General features: G+C 40.4%; 1 protein-coding gene and 1 long non-coding RNA gene across 2 annotated transcripts in view; one reads left to right on the top strand and one right to left on the bottom strand.

The window, feature by feature from the left end:
* Window positions 1-16751, bottom strand: part of CTSB (cathepsin B) — a 31872-nt gene extending 15121 nt beyond the window's left edge. Inside the window, exon 1 of the mRNA XM_072634391.1 lies at window positions 16511-16751. The gene's annotated coding sequence lies outside the window, so the exon portion shown is untranslated. The remainder of the gene's footprint in view (window positions 1-16510) is intronic.
* Window positions 15643-27082, top strand: LOC140520463 (uncharacterized). Its single transcript, XR_011972515.1, has 3 exons — window positions 15643-16421; window positions 18189-18330; window positions 26181-27082. It is a non-coding gene; the product is annotated as an uncharacterized lncRNA (long non-coding RNA).
* Window positions 27083-27816: the final 734 nt, after the last annotated feature.

Below are 27816 nucleotides of genomic sequence, written 5' to 3'. Positions count from 1 at the left end.
GGTGGCTCCTCTTCATCTCTGGGATTAAATATAAAATGGTCTGTTTGACATTCAAACCTTTCATGTTCCCCCTACCACCACCTTTACTAGCTCTGCAAGGCATGCCTGGGGTCCAGTAACTTCAAGGGGTTCATTTGTATAAGTGTCTGAAACTAAAGATTTTCTAAGACATGTGAGCTTCAGAGGCAGCAAGGCAGCTCAGTTTGGAAGGTCTCACTGGATGGGAGCTAGCCCAGACCAGTCAATGCTATAAAGGAGAGGAAATTTTTAGGATTACTTATGCCTTATACCACCTGACCCCCTTGTCTTTAATGCAGACACATTAGCTCCCTTGTTGTTCGGTTGTTTCATTAGTATCTGACTCTGTGACCCCTTCTGGGGTTTTCTTGGTAAAGATATTGGAGTGATTTGCCATTTCTTTCTCCAGCTCATTTTACAGATAACTAGCTGAGACAAATACATGACAGACTTACCCAGGGTGGTCACACAGTAAGTGTCTGAGGCCAGATTTGAACACATAAAAAGAAGTCTTCCTGATTCCAAGCCCAGTGCTCTCTCCACCATGCTGCCTAGTTGTCTCCTTACTGTTCTTCAAACAAGGCACTCCCATCTCCTGATGGTGGACACATTTTTATCCCCCTACCCTTCTCATTTCTACCTTCTGGCTTCCTTCAAGTCCCAGCTAAATCCCCCTCCCACAAAGCCATTCATGATCCCTTTCGGTTCTACTGCCTTCTCTCTATATATTTCTAATTTATTCCATATACAGCATGTTTGTATACAGTTATTTGCCAGTCATTAGACTGAATTCCCTGGGAGCACAGACTGCCATTTTTCTATGCCCAGTGCTTAGCACAGTGACTGGCACATGGTAGATGCTTAATAAAATTAAAATAGATCAAATTATCTTTCACAAATATGCCGAAATAACAAGTCTTAACTATATCAGCAACTATCTCAGTCTTTTGGTAATCATGAATGCCTCTAGGATAACACACAAAAACTTCTGCATCTGGTATTTATGTCCTTTGACAACCTGGATTCCATTCTTTGCATTCGTATTTGATATACCATGCAAACTAGCCAAAATGAATTACAAGAATTGACAACCTGATTGGGTACAAGTCTCTAATTCCTACTTTGTAGAATCTTGTCTTCCTTTAGGCCTCTGCTGCCATCTCTCAACTATAAAAGTCCTCCTCAATCCCCTTGGGTGGAGTGAACTCCTCCTTCCTTACCATGCCTACAGTATTTTTATTCTTTGGTCCTTTCACTTCTACTTTGTATCTATGTTTGTTATCTGCTTAAGCAGAGTTAGCTACTTGACTAGTTTTAACCTTCTGTTTCCTCACAGGATGTCATAAATTTAGGATATTTATTGGATTGAAAAGTCGTGTTTTGCTTGCCTCGGCTTCTAAGAAAGAAGGCAAATTAACTGGAAGTGATGCTATTAAGAAGAGGACTTTAGGTTTCCTTTAACATATTCTGTCCATCCTCCATGCAGAGAAAAAGATTAAAGCCTTTGCCAGATTTTTTAAAAGGCTGAAGAAACTGCTTTCACGGCATTAATTAGAGAGAACTTAAGCCACCCACCTCATAGTCATTCTTAATTAGTACCTAACTAGGTTCCCAAGCCTTTTATTTACTGGGACACAGCCCACTCCAGAAAATCCTCATTATTCTCAAATGATCGGACAGGCTTAAGCCAACTGTCCTATAACCTCACCCCCACCCCCAAGTCAGGACAAGAAGGGGCCTTAGTGGCCACAGAGTCTGTAATTTGGCCTGACGAGTTTGTTCTTTATAACTCTAATACCTGCCTCCCCCATCCCCGAATCATACTTGCTACGCAGACCTCACCTAAATCATGGTTGTGAACTTGATGTTTTCCCTTTCTTTTAAAATTCCAAACTTCAAAATAAAATAAGCACTTCAATATTAAGAACAGATGGAAGACTGCACACAAAACCCTGATTCTCTGGCATACAGCCTGCCCTTTCCTTACAATTGAATGAAAAACTTTCAAAGTTTTTCAAAGCTTGTGTTTCCTTCTATCTTAAATGCATCAAAAAAGCTTCATCTCTCTCTCAAGTCTAGCACTGGCCTTTTTCCCTCCTACTTCTTTTCTCCATGGTGAGAAAGGGGAAACCTCGTAACATATAAAAGCAGAGATACAGTCAAGCAAAACCAATTCCCACATTGGCCTGTCTGAAAATCTATGTTACTCTACATCCTGAATCTCTAACACACATTGGCAGCAGGGGCTGCTGGGAAGTGTAGTCTTTCCTTGTGTTGAAGGCCTGATAAACTGAAGGGCAGAACTCAGGCCAGTAGTGGGAGCCAATGGCAAGCCTGAATTGAGCAGTTGAAGCCTTGCAGATCTTCAGGGCCTTCCTGGCCCCTACAGTAGGGCCTAGGGAATTTGCTACTTCCCCTTCCCCGCTTCATACTGTCTGTACACAATTTGGAAAGTCCTGCTCTTTATACAAACTTTGTTTATTTGCAGGAGGCTATTTTTACAAGACATTATCTCTGATAAAGATCAGCTGACATTCCGTTCACAGAACTGCCTGCTGGCATTGGAGGAATGCGTAAGAGGGGAAGGGTAAGGAAAAGGGAACCTGTGGACACACAAAGTGAGCCCACCTACTACAAAAAGAAGGCCCATTCCTTCCATAGGAAGGTGATTAGCATGCCCTCAATTAGGCCTCTGGAATCCTGATTCATCATTTCATTGTCCAGAATTCTGAAAGTCTTTTCCTCAAAATGTCACTGGTTTTATGAAACTGGTTTTATTTTTTAGGTCCTTTTCATTTCACTTTGAATCAGTTCATACAAATTTCCCCAGGTTTCTCTGCCTCTGTCCTTTTTGTCATTTCTCACAGAACAATAATTCTTTAGATATTCCCTATATACCATGTATCATAACTTGGTCAACTATCCCAATTATCAATTTTTGTCCAGGACTGTGATTTCAGTTGGTTTAGGTATCTCTCTAGGTAGTCTTTTTAGAGCTGCTAGGAGCAGGGAAAGGTGAGATGATTTGCCCAAAGCCTTAAGTCGGTTTGTGCCAGCAGCAGGACTTCAGTTCAGGTCTTCTAGTCTCTGAGGCCAGATCTCTTTCCATTACACCTTAATGCCTTGGAATCTCAGATTATTTTTGAAAATAAGTGAAATGGGAGCTAAAGGAGTCTCCGGCTGCTAAAGAATCTATCAAATAAATTAGGAGCCAGTAGTCACTTTACAGCTGTGTGACTCTGAACAAGTCTTTGAGTCTCAATTTCTTTGTACGATATGAATAATGAGATACCTATAAATATCTCCCTATCTCATGGCATTACTGAAAGGATAAAATGAGAACTTATGAAATGTCTTGCAATCCTTAAAGCACCAAATAAAAACTGGCTACCACTATTATAATGAAGCGTTTCACATATATTATTTCATTTGATCTTCAAAACCCCGTGAGGTTAAGGGTAGGTTTTATTAGCCCCATTTTACAGAGGAAATCTTTTGACAGAGCAATCTTCAAATAGACTAAAAGAAAGGGGCTGGGGCAGAATTCAAGCCTACATCTTCTAGTCCAAATCTGGAGCCCTTTCTGCCATACCAAGACAAAAGTTTCTAACTTGAATGCTGAAGGGAGAGTTTCAATAGACCCCATCCCTTTACTACTACCTATGGCTTTGATGTTTTGTCTTGGTTTCCCTGCCCATTCTGATCCCATACTGGCTATAGACTTCGTTCCCATATATTTATGAATTTGGAAAACATGGAAAGGAGAGACAAAAGACTTCAGAATCAGAGGAAGGGCATTCAAATGCTGCCTCTGATACTTGCTTTAACCTGAGCACATTTAATACCAAGTTACAGAGCAGGTTCTGAGCCATTTTAGTAGAAGCTCTTACTTGGGCAAATTCTCATTCCAATGAAAATGCAGATCCAGGAAAAGGCAAGTGTGCCATGGTCTGTGCTGGATTTAAGATGTAAGTCATTAGGACTTACCTTGCCACACTGAGATGCAGGTAGGGTAAACATTACTTTTTTCCCAGTTAAAGATGAGAGAAATGATTTGCCCAAGGTCACTGAGTTAGGAAGAACAAGAGCTGAATTTGAACTCATGTCTTTTGGCTTCACTTCTATCACTTTCCCCACTATACTCCATTAACTAGCAAGCATCTAAGTACTGAACATCTCCCAACAACTGTACTAAAGTGCTGTAAATGCAGAGAGAAAAGGCCCTGTCCTCTGGGATCTTACATACTAATGGAGGAGAGACAACATGTACATAAATAGTATGTGCATGCGTGGGCACATGTGTGAGGTGTATCTCTCCTATTTCTAGAGGTCCTCTGTGTAGCATATGAACCCAGGGTCTACAGATTTCCCATTTAAATTTGTCTCTCAGTCTGCCCTACAGAAGGTCAAAGTCTTTTCCTGATCACTATTAAGTTCAAGATTTTCATCAGTGTCAGAAGTACTACAAGGACTATAAAAGAACAATTTCTATTACCAATCAGAGTGTGACAGGAAAACCACTAAATCCTTCACCTACTCTCAGACTGAACCCTAATGCCACCCTTCCCTCTACACAGGGCCATGCATCTGACCAAACTTAGCAGCTACTGTCTACTGGCACTATGGATCCCAACTTCTGAACACCACCCTCTGAAAGCTGCAGTGACCTATAGTCAATGCAAAGGTCTCCCTTCCCTTATCAGTTAGGACACTGACTTTGTAGGTCCTGCCTCCTCCCCCCACATTCTAAGCAAGTCCAAGAAGGTATCTATCTAGCCACATAGGAAGCCTATGTAAGTCAGGAAACTGAATAAAAACACAGGGTTTCTCAAGCTCCTGTTCAGAAGGCCTATGCTACCTCTCGTCAGGTACATTTCTATTTGGAGCTTGAGAAGAGTGGGTACTTAAGATTTCAAGGAGCCATGATTTTCCTGGTGCAGGTACTACTCCTAAGGACACAGACAGCTGAAGTTACATGAGTTGCTGCAACTCTTCCAGATTCACACTTGCTAACAATCCTCTCCATGTGTGGCTGGATTGACCCTCAGAAATCAGGTACGCAGTCTACAGCTGGGCTTTCCCAGCATGCCAGAACCTGCTCAAGACAGCATATTCTAGTGGAACAGTCCTTGAGAACCCAGGGTTACCTCCATATGACAGGAATTTAGAGGAAGAATACATACAACCCAGAAAATGATCAACTATTCCTCACTTTCCAAGAATGAGGACTAAAATCCGCTGGTAGGAGAAACTTTTCCTGATTATCAACAGGACTTTCTTCCTCCCCCAAATGATACTGCATTCATTTATAGGAATGAAATGCTTCAAGCCTGAACATTTGTAGAAGACTCTTCTCATTGATGGAGAGAATTACTCCTCACTTGGTGCCTGTGTGAAGGACACACACAGTAAACTGCAATTTCCGGAAGCAGAGGTTTCATTTTGTGGTTGCCTCCCTAGGACACAGTATGTAATAAGCATGTTAAAATGCTTGTTGAATTCTTATATTGAACTGGGCAGTGACAAATTGCAAAGAGACAAAATTTAAGCCTGATGTGAAGGAGAATTTCCTAAATGGAGTGGACTAACTTGAGAGGTAGTGGGTTCTTCTCGCTAGATCTTTAAAAATTAATTATTAAATTTATTAAACTTTTAAAAAAAACTTCAGTTGAATTATGCACTATGTGACAGGTATTGTGTTACAAAGACAAAACAAAAGTACCAGCCATGCACATGAACAGACAAAAATGAACTACATACAAAATAATTGTCAGGGGATGGGAGGAAGGGTATCATGGAAGAAAAAGAATATTAAGGCCTCTTCTAAGAGTTGATCCTTGAAAGCAGGTAGGAGTTCCAAAAGGGGATGACAATGAGAAGAGAAAGAAAGCCTATTCCCTAGTTAGGAAAGAAAACTTGGGAGTCTCTCTTTTCACACTCAAACTCCAGGAAAAGCCATGGTCAAAACAAATGACCTGGGTACAACTCAGTTCTGCCCAAACTAGTCACAAGTTCTAATTCTGTGCAAAAGGGCAGCTGGTAGCCTCTCATAATTCTCATTACTTCTTTTTAGTTTCTTACTCTCACCTGTGGTTCCCATGGCCACATCCTAAAGCAGAGGAGAGGATCAGCTAAGGAGCTTTGTTTCAAGAGAAGGAAAGTTCCTTTGAGGATAAAGAAGACAGATGCATCACTCAGATTCCCCTTTTTTCCAGTGACTTTCTAAACCATAGGTAGTTTGTGGTTGGTGTACCTGTCGTGCCAACTTTACATGGGAAGAGCTGGGCTCAGCAACATCTGTGAGATCCCTATACTTAGTCTAGTTTCTTGAGCTGCTTCCTGTAAGAGGCAAATACACATGTTCTAGGAGAACACCAGCACTGATTAGAAAAACATACTGTACATCCAGGCATATCACCACCTCTGCTGGAGGAACCGGGTGCAAGAAAACTGCAATGAACACTGTCTAGGTCCCAAAAGTACAAACTGAAAGAGGAAGGAAGGAGGCTTTTTACACAAACGCCTAGCACTTCCTCTACTCTTCTAGCTCACTTTTTGTCTCACCATCCTCCTGGTCACCTGGCTCAAAACTTTTCCTTCCCATTTTCTGATGATTCAACCACATCTCTTATATGCCTTTCCAAGACCAGCTATTAAAAAAATGCATTTGTTGACTGACAAACCCCACACTAGTTCAGCCCTTCATTTCATGCCTGGGGTTGAGAAGAAGATTCTCTACAGTGTTTTAAGCACAGGACTGTGATGCTAGTGTAATTCTAAACAGTTCTGCTTCAAGGTTGAAAGAGGAGAAGTAATCCCATACCTCTGAAGACCCTGCCATTCTGGGGTAACAAATTTAGTATTCTTAAGCAACAAAGTCTCACAGTCAAGACTGAGCCAAAGTTCAGGGACTAGCTTACTTCACCAAAAACAGTCACTACATTTTGGATGAAACTCACTGAATCACCTTTCCCTAATCCATTCAATCCCAATCCAACCACTCTTCCCAAGCCTTTCCAAGTTGAAATCAAGAGATACCTCATTGAATGAAGTAATCAAAATCTTTTTAGTCAAGGCTTGGAGGGGAGATGGAAGGGTTTAAAGGGAAATCCATCAAGAGCCTTAATTAATATGATTAATCCCAGAACTTTTTACTCAGTTTCTTCAAAGAAATTGGTTATGCCTTTGGGTAGGGGGAAGGAAATAAGCACAGCATCTACTCTCATTTGGGAAGAATTTAGTCCATGGCATTGTTTCTGAATTGATAAAGAAAAATGGATCAGGCTTTAGAGCAGGATGTTGAGAAAGATGCATGAGTACACACCCTCCTTCAAAAATAGTGGGGGAAGAACATCTTAGTGTGGTTCCACACCTTTTAATTTTTTCCCTTTACTAATCACAGTTACCAACAATCTCCTTATATAGCAGAGGCCTGGTTAGGCCTAGAAGGCAACACGAAATCTCAAGTGATGTCAGAGGTTCAAAACACCATTCTGTTAGTCACATCTCTCTCGATTTCATTTTCCTCTTGGTATAGAGATGGAAAATCCATGACTGGGTTGAAAATCCTTCACTGTCTACCTCTAAGATAAAATAGAAACTCCTTATAGTCTGGATTAACTGAAGGCTCTCTATAACATCTGTCTTCAGCCCAAGATTCCACACTTTCATGACCCTAGCACCAGCACCATCTTAGGGTACTTTCCAAGGAAACTAGACTATCATCTCTCCCCAAACTGAGTCTTCTTCCTATATCAATTTGTACAAGTTGTCCTCTATGACTAGAGTATGGATTCCCGCTGCCCATAACTCTTACTGTCTTTTGCTTTGATATACTCCTCCCCTCCATCACACCTACCTCATATTAATAATCAATTGGTTTGTATTATACTTGCAGAATGTAATGTTGCATTTCCAGGGCATCACCTGGCACCTGGTAGATCACTTAAAATCACTTGGGTTTGGTGTTGTGTTGCCCCTTTTGGGCAATAATAACCATGATCCAAGGGTGTCCAGGAAATCTTGGAACCATCTCTAAGACAGAGACTCAAGAGTAGAGAACAAAAATCAGTATGTTACTTGATGTGATCTGCACATGTATCACATCCTTCCAGATGACACTGGCTGAGAATCTCACTAAATGTAGCCCAGTATTCATCAAAAGGGCTTTTAACAAATATTTGCATTATCATGGATTAATCCCTCCCACTTTTCTCTTACAATCTTTCTGAATACACTACCAGAAATTTCAACTACTTACTCAGAAAGCACTTTACCCCATATTTACTATAAGTCAGGCATTCTATTAAGCAATAAGACAAAAAGAGAGAGCATTATAGGACACCGGGGTGAGTGCAAAGACAAAGTTGGAGTGCTGTGAATGGAGAATTTGAGCAGTTTAACTGAATTAAGCAATGTGAGGGGTGTATGAATGAACAATTTGAATTAACAAAATAAATATTGTAAAACAGATAACGCTAATATGTGGTTTTCTAAGTCAAATATGCACCTGCAAGAATCCTCAGGTATGATTTTATGGTACAGACTCTGGGAACCCCATTGAATTCTTGAATCTTCCCACTTAAGCTGGTGTTTGCCTGAGGTCATAAGCCTCTCATTAAGGATTTGTCCAACTTCGGAAGGCTGCTTCCATCAGTGATTCAACCACCTAGTCTAGCCCTCAGTAGTCCCTTACTTCCCACCCTTGCCCTCCACAGTCAGTTACCTCCCAATGGCCTCCAGCTGCTCCCTACTCTTAATCGTATCAGAATCCTAGTCTTGGTTCTGACCTCTAGTCACCTCAGTCCCATCAAAATTCTCCTTAGATTCCTCCTCAAGATCCTTCCTAAACCCCTCCTCCCATCACCCCAGACTACCCAGATCCCTCCCGCAGTCTTTCTATATATAAGATCCTTCTTGCATCCACGAAGTTCAGTTCTGATTCAGTTTAGCTGAGATTCAATCTGGCCGGCTCATCAACACAATTGTTACAAATGTTTAGGCTCCCTAAGAGTCTACCCAATATGGCAAATCTTTAATAAACTTTGTTTTTCTTTGGCTGAAAGAAAGCTTAGGTTGAAATTCATTCCAGCAGGACCTGGGAGTCAATATTTTGGGGTCCTAAGCACCCCAAACCAAGCACCCTGACCTCAACATGAAGACGAAAAAAGGTAGAATATAGTCAGGCTATGAAGAGCTCAAAATACCAGAAAGCTTTATGTTTGATCCTGAATGATCGTGGCTATAACAGAGTTATATTCAGTAGAGTTTACCAAGTAGGAAGAGGATGATGTGGTCTTACCTATGTTTTAGGAAAAGTTACTCTGGCAGGTGAGTGGAAGATGGGTTGGAATGGGGAGAATTAGGGGGTGGAAGGAATTAGGCTATTGCAATACAACAACAGTCTAGTTAGGAGAGAGATAATCAAGGACTAAACTAGCATAGTAGCCCCCCCCCCCCCCAAAAAAAGACATGAAGCAAGGGTGGAAATGACAAGACCTAGTTATGGATTAGATATGTAAAGTGCTGAGGATAACACTGAGGTGGGGTAACTAACATGGATGGCTGGGAAGACGTTTGTACCTTGGATGATAAAAGGGAAGATAAAAAAGAGGATCTCTGTATAAGAGGTTGTGGTCATGAAGGCTGATATCATAAACTTACAGAAGACCAGCTGCCACTAGAGATGCCAGGTCCTCCCATATTAGGAGTGGCCCCTGTTCGTTTCAGTGGTGTATACAAATTAAATAAATAGCTGGAAGTGATGTAGTGCAGCGACATCAAACTCAAATAGGAACAGAGGTGATATAACCATACCTGAGGATCCTTGTAGGTGCATATTTGACTTAGAAAACCACATATTAACGTTATCCGCCTCATTATATTTATTTTGTTAAATATTTCCCATGTGCATTTTAATTTAGTACAGGCATCACAAAGGGGTGTCATGAGCTGCACCTCTGGCCTCTCTGGTATAATAGAGGAAAGACTCAGGATAAAAGGAAAGTTGAAATTTTTAGACTACAAACCCTGGATCTTCCCTATGTATTCACTAAAGCCATGGTGGTATTCTGAGGCAATTATGTAACATTTATATATTGGAAGCAACTGGCAACTAGGTGGCACATTATAAAGTGCTAGTCTTGAGGGTCAGAGTTCAAATCTAGCCACATTTAGATTATATTATAATCTAATAATTAAGGCTTTGTCCAATTGCGGAAGGCTGCTTCCATCAGTGATTCTATGAAGCCACATATTAGCTGTATTTCCTTGGGCAAGTCACTTAAAACTCTTGGCCTCTATCTACAAAATGGAGATAACTGTGGGGCGTGGTGGTGAAGATAAAATGAGGTAACTATTCTCTAGACAGAATTCCCTGGTGGGGTTCCTGGACAATAGATTGAAATCCTGTCATAAAAGTACAAATTGAGATGAATACCTTGGTAGGATGGAGATGACTTAACATATTCGTAGATCTGAATTTTCCCCTTTCACCTCTAAGGCTGCCTCTCATTATTATTATTAGTTAGCATATTAGCATATGTAGTAATATAGACCCTTCCTCCACCTTCATTTTACAGAAGGGGAAAGTGAGGCCCAGGAATAAACTAGGAACCCAGATATGACTCTCCCATCTAGTGCCCCTTTTCCATTATTCTATATTGTTTTTCCCAGAAAGGCAAAGTTTCAGGAAACTATATTTTCTATTAAGCTAAGAACTAATATTGTATTTAGGGCAGCTGAGATTTCAATTTCTCAACTATCCTATGATTTCTCTGTAATGTCTAGTAGAGCTTCAGGGCTTCAAACTTTTATTAGAAAGACAAGATAAATGAGCACTGGCTAGAATCTAAAGAATTGGGTGACCTTGTGAGAGACAACCTTTCTGGATCTCCATTCCTCATTTGCAAATGAGCCAGGTTGGACTAGATCCACCCCTCCCTACCCCAACCCCACTGGAGGTCTCCCCTTCAGCTCCCAATCTACCCTCCAATAAACCCTATCTGATCTCTAAAACATATCAACTTGGAAAATTATGTTCTTTCTATGAACTTTAAATGCTATTGGCCAATCCAGTTCCTTTCTGGCTGTCTAGAGTCAAGACAAGTCATTTATAAGTAAACAAAATTTTTCTACTTTCTACTCTGGCCAGAATTCTCAGTTCACATCTAGGCACCAAATGGCAGAGAGCTGGGAACTGGAATTGCATTCCAGTCAACCCAGAGCTTTCTCTCCTCCAGTTCAGAGAGCACTGGAGGCAGGTTAGTAATTTAAAAAGCTCAAAAGACCTGATTAGAAACTCATCCCTTCTGTGGGAAAAAAATGAGATATTAATGCACAATTGGTGGAGTTTTGAACTGATTCAACTATTCTGTAGAGCAATATGGAAGTATACCCAAAGGGCTATAAAACCATGCATACCCTTTGACCTAACAATACTACAAGATCTGTATCCCAGAAGAGATAAAAAACAAAAAAAATATTTACAAAATTATGTACAAAAATATTTATAGCTGCTCTTTTCTGGTGGTAAAGAATTGGAAATTGAGGGGATGCCCATCAATTGAGAAATGGCTGAACAAATTGTGGCATGTAATTATGATGGAGTATTATTCTGTTATAAGAAATGATGAGCAGGATGCTCTCAGGAAAACCTGGAAACACTTACATGAGCTGATGCAAAGTGAAATGTACTGTGTACAAAGTAACACCAATACTATTAAGATGACCAGCTGTGAATGACTTAGTTATTCTCAGCAATACAGTGATACAAGATAACTCTGAAGGACTTATGATGAAAAATGCTATCCATTCCCAGAGGAAAAAAACTGATGGTGTCTGAATACAGAAGCATATTTTAAAATATTTTCTTTATTTTTCTTGAGTTTTTTTGTCTATGTTTTCTTTCTCAACATGACTATTATGGAAATGTTTTGCATGACTACACAAGCATAATCTATATCTAATTGTTTGCTTGCCTTTTCAATGAGAAGGGGAGGATGGGGAGAGAATATGATACTCAAAGTTTTAAAAATGAATGTTAAAAATTATTTTTACATGTAACTGAGAAATACTAAATAAAATTTTTTAAAAAGCTCATCTATGAATCATAAAGGCTCTCTAAAGCTGAACTGTTTACATTACTACATGGAAAGAAACTATTTTTAACTCTTGAATCTTTTCTCAGTATTTGGATAGTTAGAGAGATTGTACACACACACACACACACACACACACAAAATAAAATAAAAATTAAGGGGTGAAGGAGGAAAATTCCAGGAAGAGAAAGGGAGTAATGGAATGGGGTAGGCTATAACCCATAAAAGAGATAAGAAAAATCTTATTCAATGGAGGAGATAAGGGAGAAGGGGGGGGGGGGGAATAAAGCTATTCTCCCCACATGTGGCTGAAGGAGGGAATAACATGCTCACTAAATTTGATATGAAAATTTATGTACACCACAGGAAAGTAGGAGAGGAGGCGACAAGTGGAGCGAAGGGAATGTTAGAAGGGAGGGCAAATGGGAGAAGGGAGTCACTAGAAATAAACACTTTCGAGAAGGGACAGGGTCAATTGTAGGGGGGAAATAAGGGGGGATAGGGTAGGTCAGAGGGCAACATAATTAGTACTATACAACATGATTACCATGGAAGTCTTTTGCAAAACAACACATATTTACTCTGTATTGAATTGCTTCCCTTCTCAGTGGAGCTGGGGAGGGGGGGAGGGAGAGAAGTTGGAATTCAAAGTATTAGAAACGAATGTTGAGAATTTTTATTGCATATAATCGGGAAATAAGAACTACAGGGATAGGGGTATGGAAATTCATCTTGCCCTGCAAGAAAAGAGAGAAGATGGGGATAGAAGAGGGGTGGGGTGTGTTGGAGGGGAGGGTACATTCAAGGAAGGAGTAATCAGAATGTAAGGTATTAGGAAACGGGGCAGAGGGGAGTGATGGGGAGAAAAACTGGACATGTTACATAGTGAGGTAAAAGCAATTAGTATTAAAACAATAGACTGAATTAATTACTGAGACTAAATCAATGACATCTTTAGTTTGGACAAAAGAATGTCAGTCTAAATTTCCTAGAGGAAGGTAACCTCGGGTAAAATTTGGCATTGATGGAAAAGTCAAGGTTTTAATGGTAAATTTAATTTTATGATTGCCATTTAACCAGGAATTAGAACATGTATAGAAAGACATGTAAGCCACTTAAGACTTGCCTCAAAAGATGTTCCTTAGCCAAAGTGAAACTATAATCATATTTGAAACCTGGTTATTGGAACTTGCCATTTTTAGATGCTATGGGACTATTAAGTGACTGTTCTTCTGAGTCTAACTCCAGGTATGGGTAGCAAGAAAGGCGGTCTGAGCCTCCAGTACATGATGCCAGTAAGATGTTAAGATGCTGGTATGAACTGCATAAGGTGATCTCATGGGAAGGGGGAGAGTGGCTGTTCAGCGTGGGCTGAGATAGGATTCTCCTGACTCAATTTCTCCACTGACACCTGGCAGACTTTAAGCCTGACTGAATGCAAGTGGATAATCTAATCCTGCCTGGAACTGACATGAAGTTGGGGAGATATTGTATCCCTGCAATGTCCTTACTATTAGTGGCAATTCCCTATAGTCAAAAGGTCTGTAAGCTTAATACCCGATCTATTCAATTATAGATTATGGGTAGGGGAACATCCGAGGTTGTCTAAAATTAAGCTATTAGGCATAGGACTTTAGACCAACAACATTAAGTTAGGGTCCTTTAATTCTTAGTAATACTGTGGAGACAATTAGGTCAAGAGCTTGTGAAGTTAGCAACATAAATATTATCTGTGTCTCAGTTGGTTAATGTCTTAAAAAAATTCTTTTGTGGTCCATATTGTAAATGTTTTAAAAAGATGTATCACCTGACCAAAAGTCTGAATTGCTTTATCTGTTATAAACTGTGTTAAAAAAACAAAAACAAAAAATGCTCATCTATGCTCTTGGGTGTACAGGATAGCTAAGGGCAATCCCAGCCACTGCTCTACACTCTCTAACTCTGAATCAGTGAGTATGACCTGGAGGCAGACCATGGACCAGTCTCATTAAGTGCATAGCACACCACTCTGGTGACTAGATGATTCTTTAGCCAAAGTAAGTCTTGCTTAAAACATGTCTTTTTCTTATTCATTCTAGCCTTCTGCAATATGACTTTTGATTTCTCAGTTTCTGATGGATAATTTTCATTCATTTCTTTCTTGACCTTTCTGTAGCATCACTACGCTGCTCCTTTTCTCAGTCTCATATGGACCATTCACACCTTACTCCTCATTGTGGGTGCATAGCTTAGGGTTCTGTTATGGGACCTCTTTCTTCCTCTCTCTACTGTGTGATCTTACCAGTTCCTATGGGTTCAATGATCTATACGATGAAGATTCCCATTTACTATCCATTTGGCCTGTGATAACTCACATAAACATTGGTAAGTCTCAATTTACTTATCTTTAATGTGTGTGTGTGTATTATGTATTGGAGTAGATAACTTCTGGATAACTAGATAACTTTAATTTAAACCTAGACTCTCTCCTTAGATATAATCAAAAAAGCAAGTGATAAGGTAGGATGGTTTCAACTGGATGTCCCAGTAACATGCCACACAAACATATTTAATTATTTCCTCTCAATTCCACCCCCAGCAGAACCTGAGTCATTCAGAACTCCCTACTCTCACCCACCATATCTGACCTTTCACCTAACATTATCTGATCGATAGAAACTTATGGTTTCTACTTCTTCATTTCTGGTACAGTCTCCTTTATAATGATACAAAATCAACACCCTAGTTCATCTCTGCTTAAGCCTGGACTACTGCAACAACTTCCATTTTCTAATGGGTCCTTCTGATTCTAGCTTCTCCATTCCCCAATCTAGTTTTGAATTAATATTTCTTACACACAAGTCTGACCAACTCATTTTCCCCTCAAGAATCTGCAGTGACTCTATTTCCTCCAGGATAAAATAAACTCTTATTATACTGGCTCTTAAATATTTTGCAAGCTGGCTCTGGCCTATCTTTTGGGCCTTTGCTCTACTACTCCCTACCCCCTTACAGACACATTATTCCCCCTTTTCCCCACAACCCACCTAGAGGCCAAAACTGGCTTCTTCAGAATTTAGCATCCCATCCCCCAATTCCCTGTCCATTATCCCATGCCTGAATTCTAGTCCCAGCTCATCTCCACTTCTATAAAGATTCCTCCAAATTTCAACTCATTGTTAGCCTAACTCTCTCCCTCCTTAAATTATCCTGGATATACTTAATCTGATTACTTGATACTTTTCCTTCAAAGAATGAAGTCTCCGGGAGACTGTTTCTTTTGCCTCGGTATCCCAAGTGCCCAGCATTGTGCCTTGCTCTTGTAGAAGAGGCTTAAAAAAAGCCTGTTTGACTGGTTTAGTAGTTGACAGGGATAGGATAAAAAACCTTTCTAGGAACCAATCAGAGCTTTCCCTCACACCACCCTTACTGCATTAATAACTCCCGAAACCCCTTCCCGATTCGATTCAAAGCTCCTTCCCCAACGCTCAGCAGGAGGAAACCAGATTTTCCCAAAGGGATCATCTTTCCAGCCCTGGCACGCCCAGTTTCGTAAAGTTACCGCTTCAGAGAGGACACCAGCCTCCGGAAGGGTCATGAATTTCTCCCTCGGGCATCGAGGCCTATGGAAGCCTAGTTCCCCATAACTCTTCCCGGTGCCCTTGACTATCGAGGGTATAGCCGGCATGGGCCTCCTCACTTTGTTGGCAGCTCTGGGCTCCCCGACGGTATCTGAGAGGCTGGTGGCGGTTCCAGGTTACCCACTGCCCCTTTCCTTTCTCTCCCTTTTACTCCACTCCCGGCACTTAATCCCGGGGCTCGGCTGGCAACCTCCCTGTGCCTAGGAAGGAAGGCAGGGCACGAGCCACCATGCACAAAGAGGCCTGGGCTAGAAGGTTCTTTCACACTCGCAGCCAACACCCCTCCCTAAAGCAAACCCTTTCCCCCACCCTTGGGGCTCACAAGGGGCTGCCGCAGCTTTTACTCCCAACCTTAGGGCCAACCTTTAATGGTTCTTAGGCTCCTGCGAAGCGGCCACAGGATGCCCCAACACCCCGGGAGGAGAGGAGGAAGAGGGGGAGGGGCCGTCTGGCAGTGCTGGTTGTTTTGCTCCCACAACAGAGCAACCTTTATTATACCCCTGCACTCTGCAGCTGCGCTCGGGCTTCCGCACCCACCCCACAGACCCCGTAGTCCGGAATGCCGTCATCCCGGCGCTGTCCTGGGGCCCCTTCCCCACATTTGGTGGCCTCAGATTGAACTAAGTCCTTCCCGACTAGAAAAGATAAAAATGCACCCTCATACTTCACGTTTCAAGCCCAGAAGGTAAGGGGCGGGGGCGGGGAGGGGGCTGCTTCCCCAAGCAGCAGGAACAACCTCCGCCTACGCAAGTACGCCCTTCCCCACAGACTCACCGTCCCTTCTAGGCAGAACAGGATTGCCCAGCAGCTAGAAGGTAGCAGCACCGCAGCTCGCCAAGCTTGGTCGGCTCCGGGAAGAGCATTTATCCCCAGCGCAGCCGGCTCGGATCCCACCCCCAGCCCCGCCCAGCGCCTGATTCATTTCACGTGATTTCAGTCCGGCCGAGGGAGGGGCTGCCCTGAGCCTGGAGAGCGACCCTTTCTCCCTTCCCTCCCGGAATTAACATCCTGATCCCCTCGCTCGCCCTGCCCAGGCTGACCCCGCTTCACCTCTCCGCATGAAGCCACCTTGTTCAGATGCCTCCGGGGATGCTCCTGGAGCTTTAGGAGGATTTTCTCTTGGTGGGCTCACTCCAGAAATGACAGAGCTCGTCTACTTTTCCATACTGCTAGAGTGGCTTCTTCCTGAAGAGAACTTGATAAATGCTAGCTGAATGAACGAATAACGACTTGGAAGAGGACAGTTAAGAGACGGACAAAAAGCAGTCTAGCCAACTTGAGGTTAAAAGATGAGGCCTTTGTTCTTGAATTCGATTCAAAAAACATTTATTAGAGACCTTCCATGTGCCAGGCACTGTGCCTGGGGATGGAAAAAGAGGCAAAAGACAGTCCCTGCTCTCGTGGATCTTATGATCTGATGAAGGAAATAACATGCAAACAAATATATTCAAAGCAAGCTATATACAGAAAATAATTTATAGAAACGTTGAAGGCACTGGAATTGAGAGGGACTGGGGAAGTCTTCCTATAGGAAGGAAGTAGAATTTTATGTTTGAGTTTAAAGAAAGCAGCGAGATCAGTATGAAGATCTCCATAGATGTGACTTAATATGGGAAACATTCCCATGGATATCACAGTGAGATTAATATTAACCAGTAAGGCACCTTCCAGTCCAACCCTCTTTTCCTAACCTCCAAGGCAACCGACGCCCAGAAAATTTAATTGACTTCCAAAGGTCAATAAATAAATAAAGTAATATGCCTTGAGGCAACTAGGTGGTACAGTGGGTAGAGTTTAGAGTCAGGAGTCAGGAAGACTCACTCAGCTTCCTGAGTTTAAATCTGATTTCAGATACTAGCTCTGAGACCCTGGGCAAGTCACTTAATCCTATTTGCCTCAGTTTCCTCATTTGTAAAATGAACTGGGGAAGGAAATGCCAAACCATTCCAGTACCTTTGTCAAGAAAACCCCAAATGGCGTTTTGAAGAGTGGACACAACTGAATAACAACTCAGGTCCCGGGCTGCGGGTGGGGGTGGGCAAGGAGAAAGATTCATATAACATCTGGGTGCTAGGCGCTTTACAAATATCTCATTCAATCCTCATATAACAGCCCTAGGAGGCAGGTGGTATTATTATCCCCATTTTACAATTGAGTAAACTGAATTAGACAGTTTAGTGATTTGCCCAGGGTCACACAACTAGTGAGTATCTGAGACCAGATATAAATACAGATCTCCTGAATCTAAATCCAGAGTTCTTTCCATTATGCCAGATTGTCTGTGTTTTCATAGGCATGTGAGTTTTGGAGCTGGAAGGGACTTTAGAAATGGTATAACCCCACTTCCCTCATGTTTCAGGGGAAGAAAGACCCAGAAAGAGAAAGTGACTTGCTCAAAAAAATCACACAATCAATCACGATAAACATTTATTAATCACTTCTTACGTTCCAGGCATTGTGCTAAGCACTTGGTATTCCAACACTGGTGATTCAAACACTGCTGACAATGAAGAAAGGCAAAAAAACAGCCCCCACTCTTAAGGAGCTTACATTCTAAGAGGAAAAATACAAGATACAGAATGGATGGAAGAGAGGTAAGGTGCCAGCATCTTGTACTCCATCTTGTGGGGGGGAGGAGGAGGGAGAAGGAGAGGGAGAAGGAAAGTAAGCATGTGTTGGGGTGGGAATGGGAAAGAACTATAGAGGTGGTTTAAGTAACTAAATTAGGATTTAAACTAAGGTTCTCCAACTACAAAACCAATGTTCTCTCCAACATCTACTTTGCCTCCTTTAGATAATTTCCTGCAAGTTTCTTGCCATTTAATTTTTAAGGTAATGCCCAATTTAAGTTTGACTCTAAGGATATAAAATGCTGGTTGTCGCTGACACAAATTTCATGAAACCTTTCAAGTGTGAGACTATAAAACCTATTCAGTTTACCAAAGCCCCAAGAAGGCTGATTTGGGGTTCAAATCCTACCTCTGATATTTAAAGCCTTTGTGTTTGGGGGGAGATAACTTGTTCTTGAGTGGGATAGGTTTAGTGAAGACTTCTCAGATTGTAGTTCTTCTCCCAGGGGTGAGGTAAGACTGAGAGGCTCAAGGTTACTATATTTTTAGAACAGAATAATTCCATATAAGGATATAAAACTGCGTAGTACATTAGGGTCTCAATGATTGGATAAAGTTTACCTAATTCTTCAATGTCTTCATTTCAAAAGGGATTGGTTAGATTTCGTGTCTAGAATGTAAGATCATATTCTCAGCTAATGAGAATAATGGTCAGTGGCGGGGGAGGGACTTGCGTTAGAGTCTATATAAATCACTGCCTTTTCTTTGTCTTTGGCTTTCCTACTCCAGGTGAACTGCTGTAGGATTGTCCAGATTCTCGAGAATCGAATAAATCTCTTTTCTGTCATCACTTTGAGAGGCCTCTGAGTAATTGATTTATGTAGGGACCTGAGCCATCCCACACATTCTTAATGAACTCCCTGACAGAAAATGAACTTCCTGATAGAAAAAGCAGTTATTAAAATTCTTACTATTTGCCAGGCACCGTGCACAGGGATAGAAAGAAAAAAAATACAAGCAGATACCCTTAAAGAACTTATATTGGAATGGGGGAAGACAATACATAAAAGGGAGTTGAAAGAAATGAGTAGGATGGAGTGAGGAAGGGTGAAAAGTAAAAAAAAAAAAAGCTATTTATCTATCTATGTATCTATCTATGTATCTATCTACCTATCTATCTATCTGAAGGGGTTGGATTAGAGGACCTTTAAGGATTCTGTCAACTGTAGATTATACAAAACCCCCATCCCACACATGGAACATCTTTCTATCTCCTGAAAAATCTCTGTTAGTGTCTGACAAGTTGGAGATGGAAGTAAATGAAATGTGAGTAAAGGGAGGGGGGAGGTAGAAATGACTTCAAACAGAAGCTGTCATTGGTGGCATCCATCAGTCATTCACAGTATGACCAGCAGTGACTGTTGAACCTTTTGGTGGGGAGACCTAGAGAAAAAGAGAGAGAGAGACAGGAATATTTCTGAGTAACTATGATTCATGATGTTAGGATAAAATGTAAGCTGATCACAAATGCAAAGGAGTAGACTAGCAACCATATAACAAAGGAGGGGTTTTTGTGTGAAGGGTGCCTTATGAAATATCTAAGGACCTTTCTCTTTTTTTGCAGGAAGGAAGCTCCAGGTCTTCCTCCTCCCGACCAGCCTATTGTCCTGTTATCCCCAGAATAAATTTATAGCTTCTTTAGAATAGTATTGGGTGGAGTTTCAGATTTGAGGAAGCACTCAAAATGTGGCCCAGTTAGACCTTCCTCATACTTTCAGTTGGTCCAACAAAAAGGAACTAACAAACGCTTGCTTTGCTTCAATATTATAATTTAAAATGTGTTCCGTGCCATTGCTTTCTAACATCCAGCCTACTTCTTGCCTCTAAGAAACTCAGCCAACAGAGTTTTCTGTTTTCTGGCAAAGGAAAGATCAGTTGATTTTCAGTGATTAAAAGGAGTTTCTGAGTTGTTATGGTAAATTATACCAAGAGTAGGGAAGTAGAACAATGGAATTGGGCAATGGATAGATACAAGCTGACATTTAGCAATTTTGCATAAAAAATAAATAGCCTTTTAAAAAAGCATGTAAACCCTCCCTAGGTTCCTCCAGTAGAATGAACACTGGCTTTAGAGTGAGAAGTCCCAGGTTTAAATCCTGCTCCCCAGGTTATAAGTGACCTTTCTTCCATAACACATTATATTTCTCTTATATGTTTATTATAGTTTGTTTGAATTATTGTTTTTTGTATCTATTACTCAACACACCTACTAGATTTCAAGATCTTTGAAGGTAAGGATAGTATTTTACTTGCCTTCATATCTCTCTTAGTGACTAGCAAAATACTTTGCCTAATGTATGAATTTTAATAAAGATATGAGTGAGTTGTTATATCAAAGCCATAAAAAAATTGAAGTCATATCTTGACTTTGTCCATTGTTCTGATGTGCTAGAGTCTACAGTGGTTGAAGAAAAGACATTGACTTTTATTCTTGGGCTGTAGTGTCTGGTTACTACAGTCAGTCATCAGATGTTACTCTTTAGTACTGTATATACTAGAAAGCAGAACAAGGAGCATTGAGTGGAAATTTCAGAGAGGCAGATTGCTGCTTGATGTGGACCAGTTAAGTGGTGCCATGGATAGAATGTGGGGCCTGAAGTCAGGAAGACTCATCTTCCTGAGTTCAAATCTGGCTTCAGATACCTACTAGCTGCGTGACCCTGAACAAGACACTTAACCCTGTTTGCCTTAGTTCCTCATCTGTAAAATGAGCTGGAGAAGGAAATGACAAATCACTCCAGTATCTTTGCCAAGAAAACCCCAAATGGGTTAGAGGATTCAGGCATGAAAACAGTTGAATAACAGCAAGTTACACTGTACACTGTAGCTTTCCCAAAGCAGAAAGGACTGTCTCAAGAAAGGGCTGTTCAGCTTCATCTCTTGATATCGTTCATTTCTCTTTAGGTTGTCTTTGTGACTCTCCTCCTTTCTCTGTGATGTCCCAGAAACCTTGTCACCATGGAAGCTCTCTCTAGCCTTGGACTTCACACACTGAAAGAAGACTGTAATCCGTCTCTCTCCTATTGACTGGTTCCTTCTAGAACCTCCATTTTAAGGAGGATGCCTAAGCTACGCTTGTCATCATTCCTCTCCAAGATGAAGGGAGGGATTGTCTCTCTTTTGACTTTTATTTATATCCCAGTGTTTACCACAATGCCTAGCACATAGTAAGCTATTAAGAAATGCTTATTGACTTGACTTGTCTTGACTTCTTTCTTGACTTGACTTCTTCACTACTCAGCTTAAATGCCACCTTTTGCAGGAGGTCTTCCTAACCCTTCCACCCACCTTACTCTTCTTCTCTAACACTTCTTTCCTTCTTTTTTATGTGTATCTTCTATCTATCTGTCTGCCTGTCTGTCTGTTTATGTACTCCTTAGTACAAAAGATGTTCAAGAGCAGGACTTTTTCGATATTTTTACTGCTCTTCTATCCTTAGTGCATAGCTCAGTGCTTAGCACATAGTAAGCACTTAATAAATGCTAGTTGATTGATTAGTACTTATTATAGACTGATCTAACTCTTAAATTAACTACAAACCAAATAATTGTATCAGTGAGATAATAACTGATTTTCTAACTAAATAAGGGTAAGATTAGGATTTAAAATTGCAAATTATGTAAATTCAGTAATACATGAAAATTTGACTTAGTTATTAATTCCTATGGAAATGAGATTACCCAGCTGGGGTCTGTCCCAGGTCAGTGATAGCCTTAGAATGTTTGCAGTTTTGACCATTGATTTATTTTGGCCTGGACTCCTACTTTTTTTTTTTTTAAATCAATCCTTTGGTAATTTCACAGATAACTGGGCAGAAGGAGAGAAACAACAAGTACACATACCCCAGTGTTCATACAGGACTTTGTCACAGAATTTGAGAGTTAGAAGGGACTTCCAGTGGCCATCTACACCTAGGAAGAAATCCCTTCTTCAACATTCTTAGAGAATTGGACAAGATTTTCCTTAGTACTAGAAACAGCTCAAAGTTCCAAAGAGGCAGATTTAAAATTTCTGTTGGGAAAACCCTCCTGGCAAAATTAAACCATACCAAAGTGTACTAGGCGAGTTTGGGAGGGGGTAGAGAGGGTTCTCCTTGCTTTTTGAAGTATCTAGCAAAAACTGGATGAACACTTGTCTGGTAGGTTGTGGTACAGGAACTTTTTCAGGTATGGGTTGGAATGTGTAGTGGCTGTGATCCTTTCCAAAGCTGAATTTCTGTAATTCTGTCACCTGCAGAGAGTCAGTAGAAGAGTCTCTGGGTAAATATTAAGGATTCTGAGTCCATAGTCTGCTCTTCTGCCCAAGGCTACCTGACTAAGACACAAAAGGACTGAAGAGTAGATATCAATACCAAAAAGTATTGATTGATATGGTCAAAAGTGCAAATATCCTAAGACTTCAACTGGGTGGGGCAGCCCCTGACTGGGAGGATCAGACAAGACATCAGGCTTGCACAGCCTATGAGTGGTTTGCCCAGATAAGAGCAGACTTTAAGGGATCATAGAAATAACTTTTCCAGCTGAGGCTTAAGTAAGCCCATTTTAACTTTACTTCAAAGAGTATAGGGAAATGTACTGTTTTAAGCATTCTATCATACTTCCAGCTAAAGCTCAGTATATGGTAAAGGGCCCTAATCTTGGAGTCTGGATGGAGATTCTAGGAAGTATGAACCTGGGCAAATCATTTTACTTTCCTGAACTTCAGTTTTCTGTTACAAAATGGGGATAAAACATTTCTACTACCTACTTTATGGAACTATCCTGAGAAAGGTGCTCAAAGCACTATAGAAATATAGAAGAGACTGGTCTGAGATCAGAAAAATGAGGTTTTGAACATAGGCTTAGAGATTTAGATACAGAAAGGAATTTAGATACCACTCAATCCCTTCATTTTTAGGATAAGGAAACTGAGGTCAAAGAGGTTAAAGGACTTGACCAACATCACTCAAGTAGTAAGTGGCAAGGCTGGCATTTGAATCCAAGTCTTCTGACTCATAATCTGGCATGCATTTTATGATATATGAATGTAGTCATGTACATAGGTTCTGTGGAGGTTCCATTGACTTTTGACACTATTCCTTCTTTACTTTCTCCCCACTTTTGGTAGTCATTCTCTTTCCAATCTCCTATTACAATCATCAATGCCATAAATATTTATTAAGCCTTTACTTTATGTTGTTTTCTTTTATCTCCAAATGGAAACAACTTTTTATGTAATGTACTTAAGGTGTTCTGTTAATGCCTTCAACAGAGATAGTGAATTTTGGAGAGAGGTGGGTGTATGTAGAAAGATGATGACTTTCCATTTTGGACATGTTGAGTTTGAATTCTGAGAAAATATCTGTATAAGAAATATGTAGAGATTAGGGATGGACATATAGATTTGAGATTATCTGCATAGAGATGATATTTGAGTCCATATGCCCTGATGAGGTCACCAAAAGATAGAATGTAAAACAGGAGATCCTTAAATTGGGGTCCATTTACCCCTATGGGGCTATAGATTTCAGAGGATAGGAGAATTTTTTTAAAAAAATATTTGGATAACTATTTCACTGTAATTAATTTCTTTTGCAATTCTATGTATTTTAGGCATTTAAAAACATTAATTGTAGAAGGGGATAAGCATTTATTAAGTGACTCTTTTGTGCCAGACTCTAAGAAGAACTTTTTCAAATATTGTCTCATTTCAATCTCACAATAATTCTGTGAGGTAGGTAGTATTATTATACTTATTTTATAGCTGAGAAAACTAAAACAGGACACACAGCTAGTTAGTGTCTGAGGCTGTATTTGAACTCAGAGGTCCATAGGCTGCACAAGACTGCCAAAGGGGTCCATGACAGAGGTTAAGAACCTCTGCTATATAGAGACAATAGGCCCCAATACAAAGGCTTTAGAATTTCCTTGGGAGAAGTGATGGTTCGGGGAAGGAGACTAAGGAGTGGTCAGAAAGATAGAAGGAAATCCAGGACGGAACATTTCTTAGAAGCCAACTGATTAGAGAGTACCTAAGAGGAAAGATTAGATAATAGTTCCTGAGAGATAAAGAAAAACAAGAAATAAGAAAAAGCTAACAGTAACAAGAAATAATTTGTATTCTTGGTGAGTAGTAGGTCAGGACCCAGATTTCAAGGGGTTGTGTAATAAGTGAGAGGAGAAGATGTGGAGATAAGCAGTATAGACAGATTTTTCCAGGGATTGGTCTGCTTGTGGAAGGCATACACAATATACAATGACAGCTTGTGAAGTCAAGAGGTTCACGTGAAGTTTTTGGTTTTTGTTTTGACTGCGGTTTGTAGGCAGCAGAGAAGCAACCAGGCAATTAGGAGAGACTGAAGGAGGGAGACTTAGAGGGAATGATTGACAAGACAAGGAGACAAGGAAATCCAGATTAGACGTCAGATGTCTCACCATTCAAACACCGGAATCCATCATGATCATATTTCAAATCAATATCCCTTCTAGGTCCTGTGATGGTTGGATCGCCCTCCATTACATTGAGGACCCAAATATTAGACCTTCACAGACAGGATCACCAGGATTCAGCTCAGAATGAGAACCTCATCCCCACCTTCATCCCCGACTGAGCAAATAAAATCTACATTGGAAACGGGGCAGATAGCTGAGCTTGCTAACTGTGAAGGTTATTGCAATCTATTGTCCTGTGGCTAGCTGGCTGTCTCCTTGTGGTCTCTAATTCTCTATGACTAGGAGTCTAGGTGAAAACTCCCTTCACCATTACTTCAGAATTTGCTAAGCTTCATTTGAATCCATTCCAGCTCTATCCTCTCAAGCTCAATCTGGTCTTGTTTTCCTATTGTGCTCTCTGGAATCTCTATTGTTAATAAAATGCCCTCCTCTTTTCTTTTTATTAAACCACTTACTGTCTCACTCCTTCCATATTCTTGCATTCTTGGAAATCTGGGTCTTTCCAGAAAATTCTGCATCCGTAGTCAGTTCCCTCTGGTACTGGCTATACTGTCTTTCATTAAATGCTTACCAAGTGTCAAGCATTGGAGTAAATATTGAAGATAAAAAGACAATTGTTTCATTCTTGGTACTTGGATCACCCATTCCTGGCAGAGTGCCTTGTATATAGTAGGCACTTAATAAGTACTTGTGGACTGAGTGTTCAATAAAAATTAGATAGTCACTGTCCTCAAAGAGTTAACATTTTTAATGAATGGGATAAAATATACATCTGTACACATATGCATTCAAAATAGGTACAAAATAGATAGATGATAATCTTAAAAGGGAAGTCATTATAATTTTTAGAGTGGGAGACCAGAAAAGACTGTATGACTCTTGAAATGAGTCTTGAAGGAAAAACTAGGAATTCTGAAAGGTGGTGATTAGAAGGTAAAAAAAAAAATTATAGGCATGGGAGACAGCTAGTGCAAAAGCACAGAAATGAGCGATGGAATACCATCATGTGTTGTTGTGGTCTTTGTTGTTCAATCCTTTCAGTTGTGACCGACTCTTCATGACTCCATTTGAGGTTTGCTTGGCAAAGAGGCTGGAGTGGTTTGCCATTTAGAAACAGCAAATAGCCAGTATGACTTGAGTGTAGAGTTTGCAGATGGGGGTAATGTATAATAAGACTGAAATGATAAGATGGAACAAGGTTGTGAAAGGCTAAAAATGCCTAACAGGATTTTTATCTTAGAGGTAATCAGAATTGCTGAGTTTATTTAGTAGAAATGACAGTTATTTTTTGGGCCCTCCAGGCTCAGAGTGAATATAAATAATAACTGTTTCTCTTTTGGCAAACAAACCCCTCCAAGTTTGATTTTTTTTTTTTTATTAAAGGGACCATCCATTGGCACACTCCTTAAGAAGGCCTATTCACTGAATGGGTGTTGCCTCACTCAAAGTGAGAACTTGAAAAGACCTTAGCTTAAAAGGGCCAAGGTCTCCCACTGCATGCTGGACCATCTCCAGTCATCCTGATAGATATCTGGCCACTGCATCCTGATGCCTTTGGAAGAGAAAATGAGACTGGTGACCTTGCACAGCCCTTCCTCACTCAATTCAAAGTCAATTGCAAGTCATGTCATCATCTCCCTGATGTCATGGTCCTCTTTGAGAATGAAGGACAAACCACACTTAAGGTCCTTGAAGGCAGGGACTGTTTTTTGCTTTTTTTTGTATTCCCAATCCTTAGCACAGTGTCTGGCATATAGTAGGCACGTACAAATATTTATCGTTTGATTGTAAAGCTTCTCCACTTTTGTTCCTTATCTCACTGTCTAAAAGTTATAGAGAGCACAGACAGACAAATCCTCACTGCAATAAATAGGCTTCTAACCACTCAAGGTTAAGCCCTGGAACCCTTAAGAAGGAGAAGCAATAGTCTTGCTCTGAACATTAGATCTGTTAGTCCTAGTGGGAGTTGGGAGAAGAAGCCCAATTAATCAATCAAGTATTGATTAAAAACACACTATATGATGGGCATTGTGCTAGATTCTGGGGATATCAAAGCCTATATGTTACACTTGAGATATCATTCCATTGTTTAACAATATTAATCTACAAAAAATTTTGAAGGCTAAACTAATTTCTCATTCTGCACTTTTAGTCAATCTATATGTTTTATTGATATCTTTCATTTCTTTTATACCCCAACCATTTGCTGATACACCTTTTTGTCCCATTGAATGTTTCCTTCTTTGTAATGAAGAAAAAGAGTTAAGTAAAAACAGCGGCTAAAATGACTGTTTGACAGCATATGCAACATTATATATCTACAATCTCCCATCTCTTAAAGTTAGTCAACAAGTATTTATTAAACATTCCAGGCACCATGCTAAACCAAAGGGATACAAAGGGATGATCTTAAAGGAGCTCACAATCTAAAGGCGGAGATAACATGAAAGTAATTATATAAAAATAAGATGTATTTAAGATGAATTGGAAATACACAAATGAGGGAGGCTATTAGCATTAGGAGCTATTGGGAAAAGTTCCTTGTAGAAGGTAAGATTTTAGATGGAACTTGAAGTAACCCAAGGAAGCCATGAGATAGAAATAAGAAAGGATAGCATTTCAGTCATGTAGGATAGCCAGGGAAAATGCACACAATAAGATAAAATATTTTTTAGGAGGAACAGCAAAGAGGCCAGTGTCCCACAGAGGTAGGGTGTAAAAACACAAAGAAATGCAGAAGATGTGATTATAGAAAGCTTTGTTTGCCAAACACATGATTTTGTATGTTATTCTAGAAGTGATAGGAAACCATTTGAGTTTATTGCATACAAGGGTAACATATCCTGACCTGTGTTTTAGGTAGATTCATTTGAGATTTTAGGGGAAGATGGATTTCAGTTAGGAGAAATTTGAATAAATTTCTAGGCATAAAATCATGAGAACCTACACTAAGGTAGTAACAATATCAGAGGAGGAAAGGGAACATATATGAGAGAAGCTGCAAAGATAAAATGGATAA

This window comes from Notamacropus eugenii, chromosome 1, assembly GCF_028372415.1.
Source record: "Notamacropus eugenii isolate mMacEug1 chromosome 1, mMacEug1.pri_v2, whole genome shotgun sequence".
Taxonomy (NCBI): Eukaryota; Metazoa; Chordata; class Mammalia; order Diprotodontia; family Macropodidae; genus Notamacropus; species Notamacropus eugenii.
The sequence above is the reverse complement of the archived record's forward strand: the minus strand, read 5'-3'. Positions and strand labels throughout refer to the sequence as shown.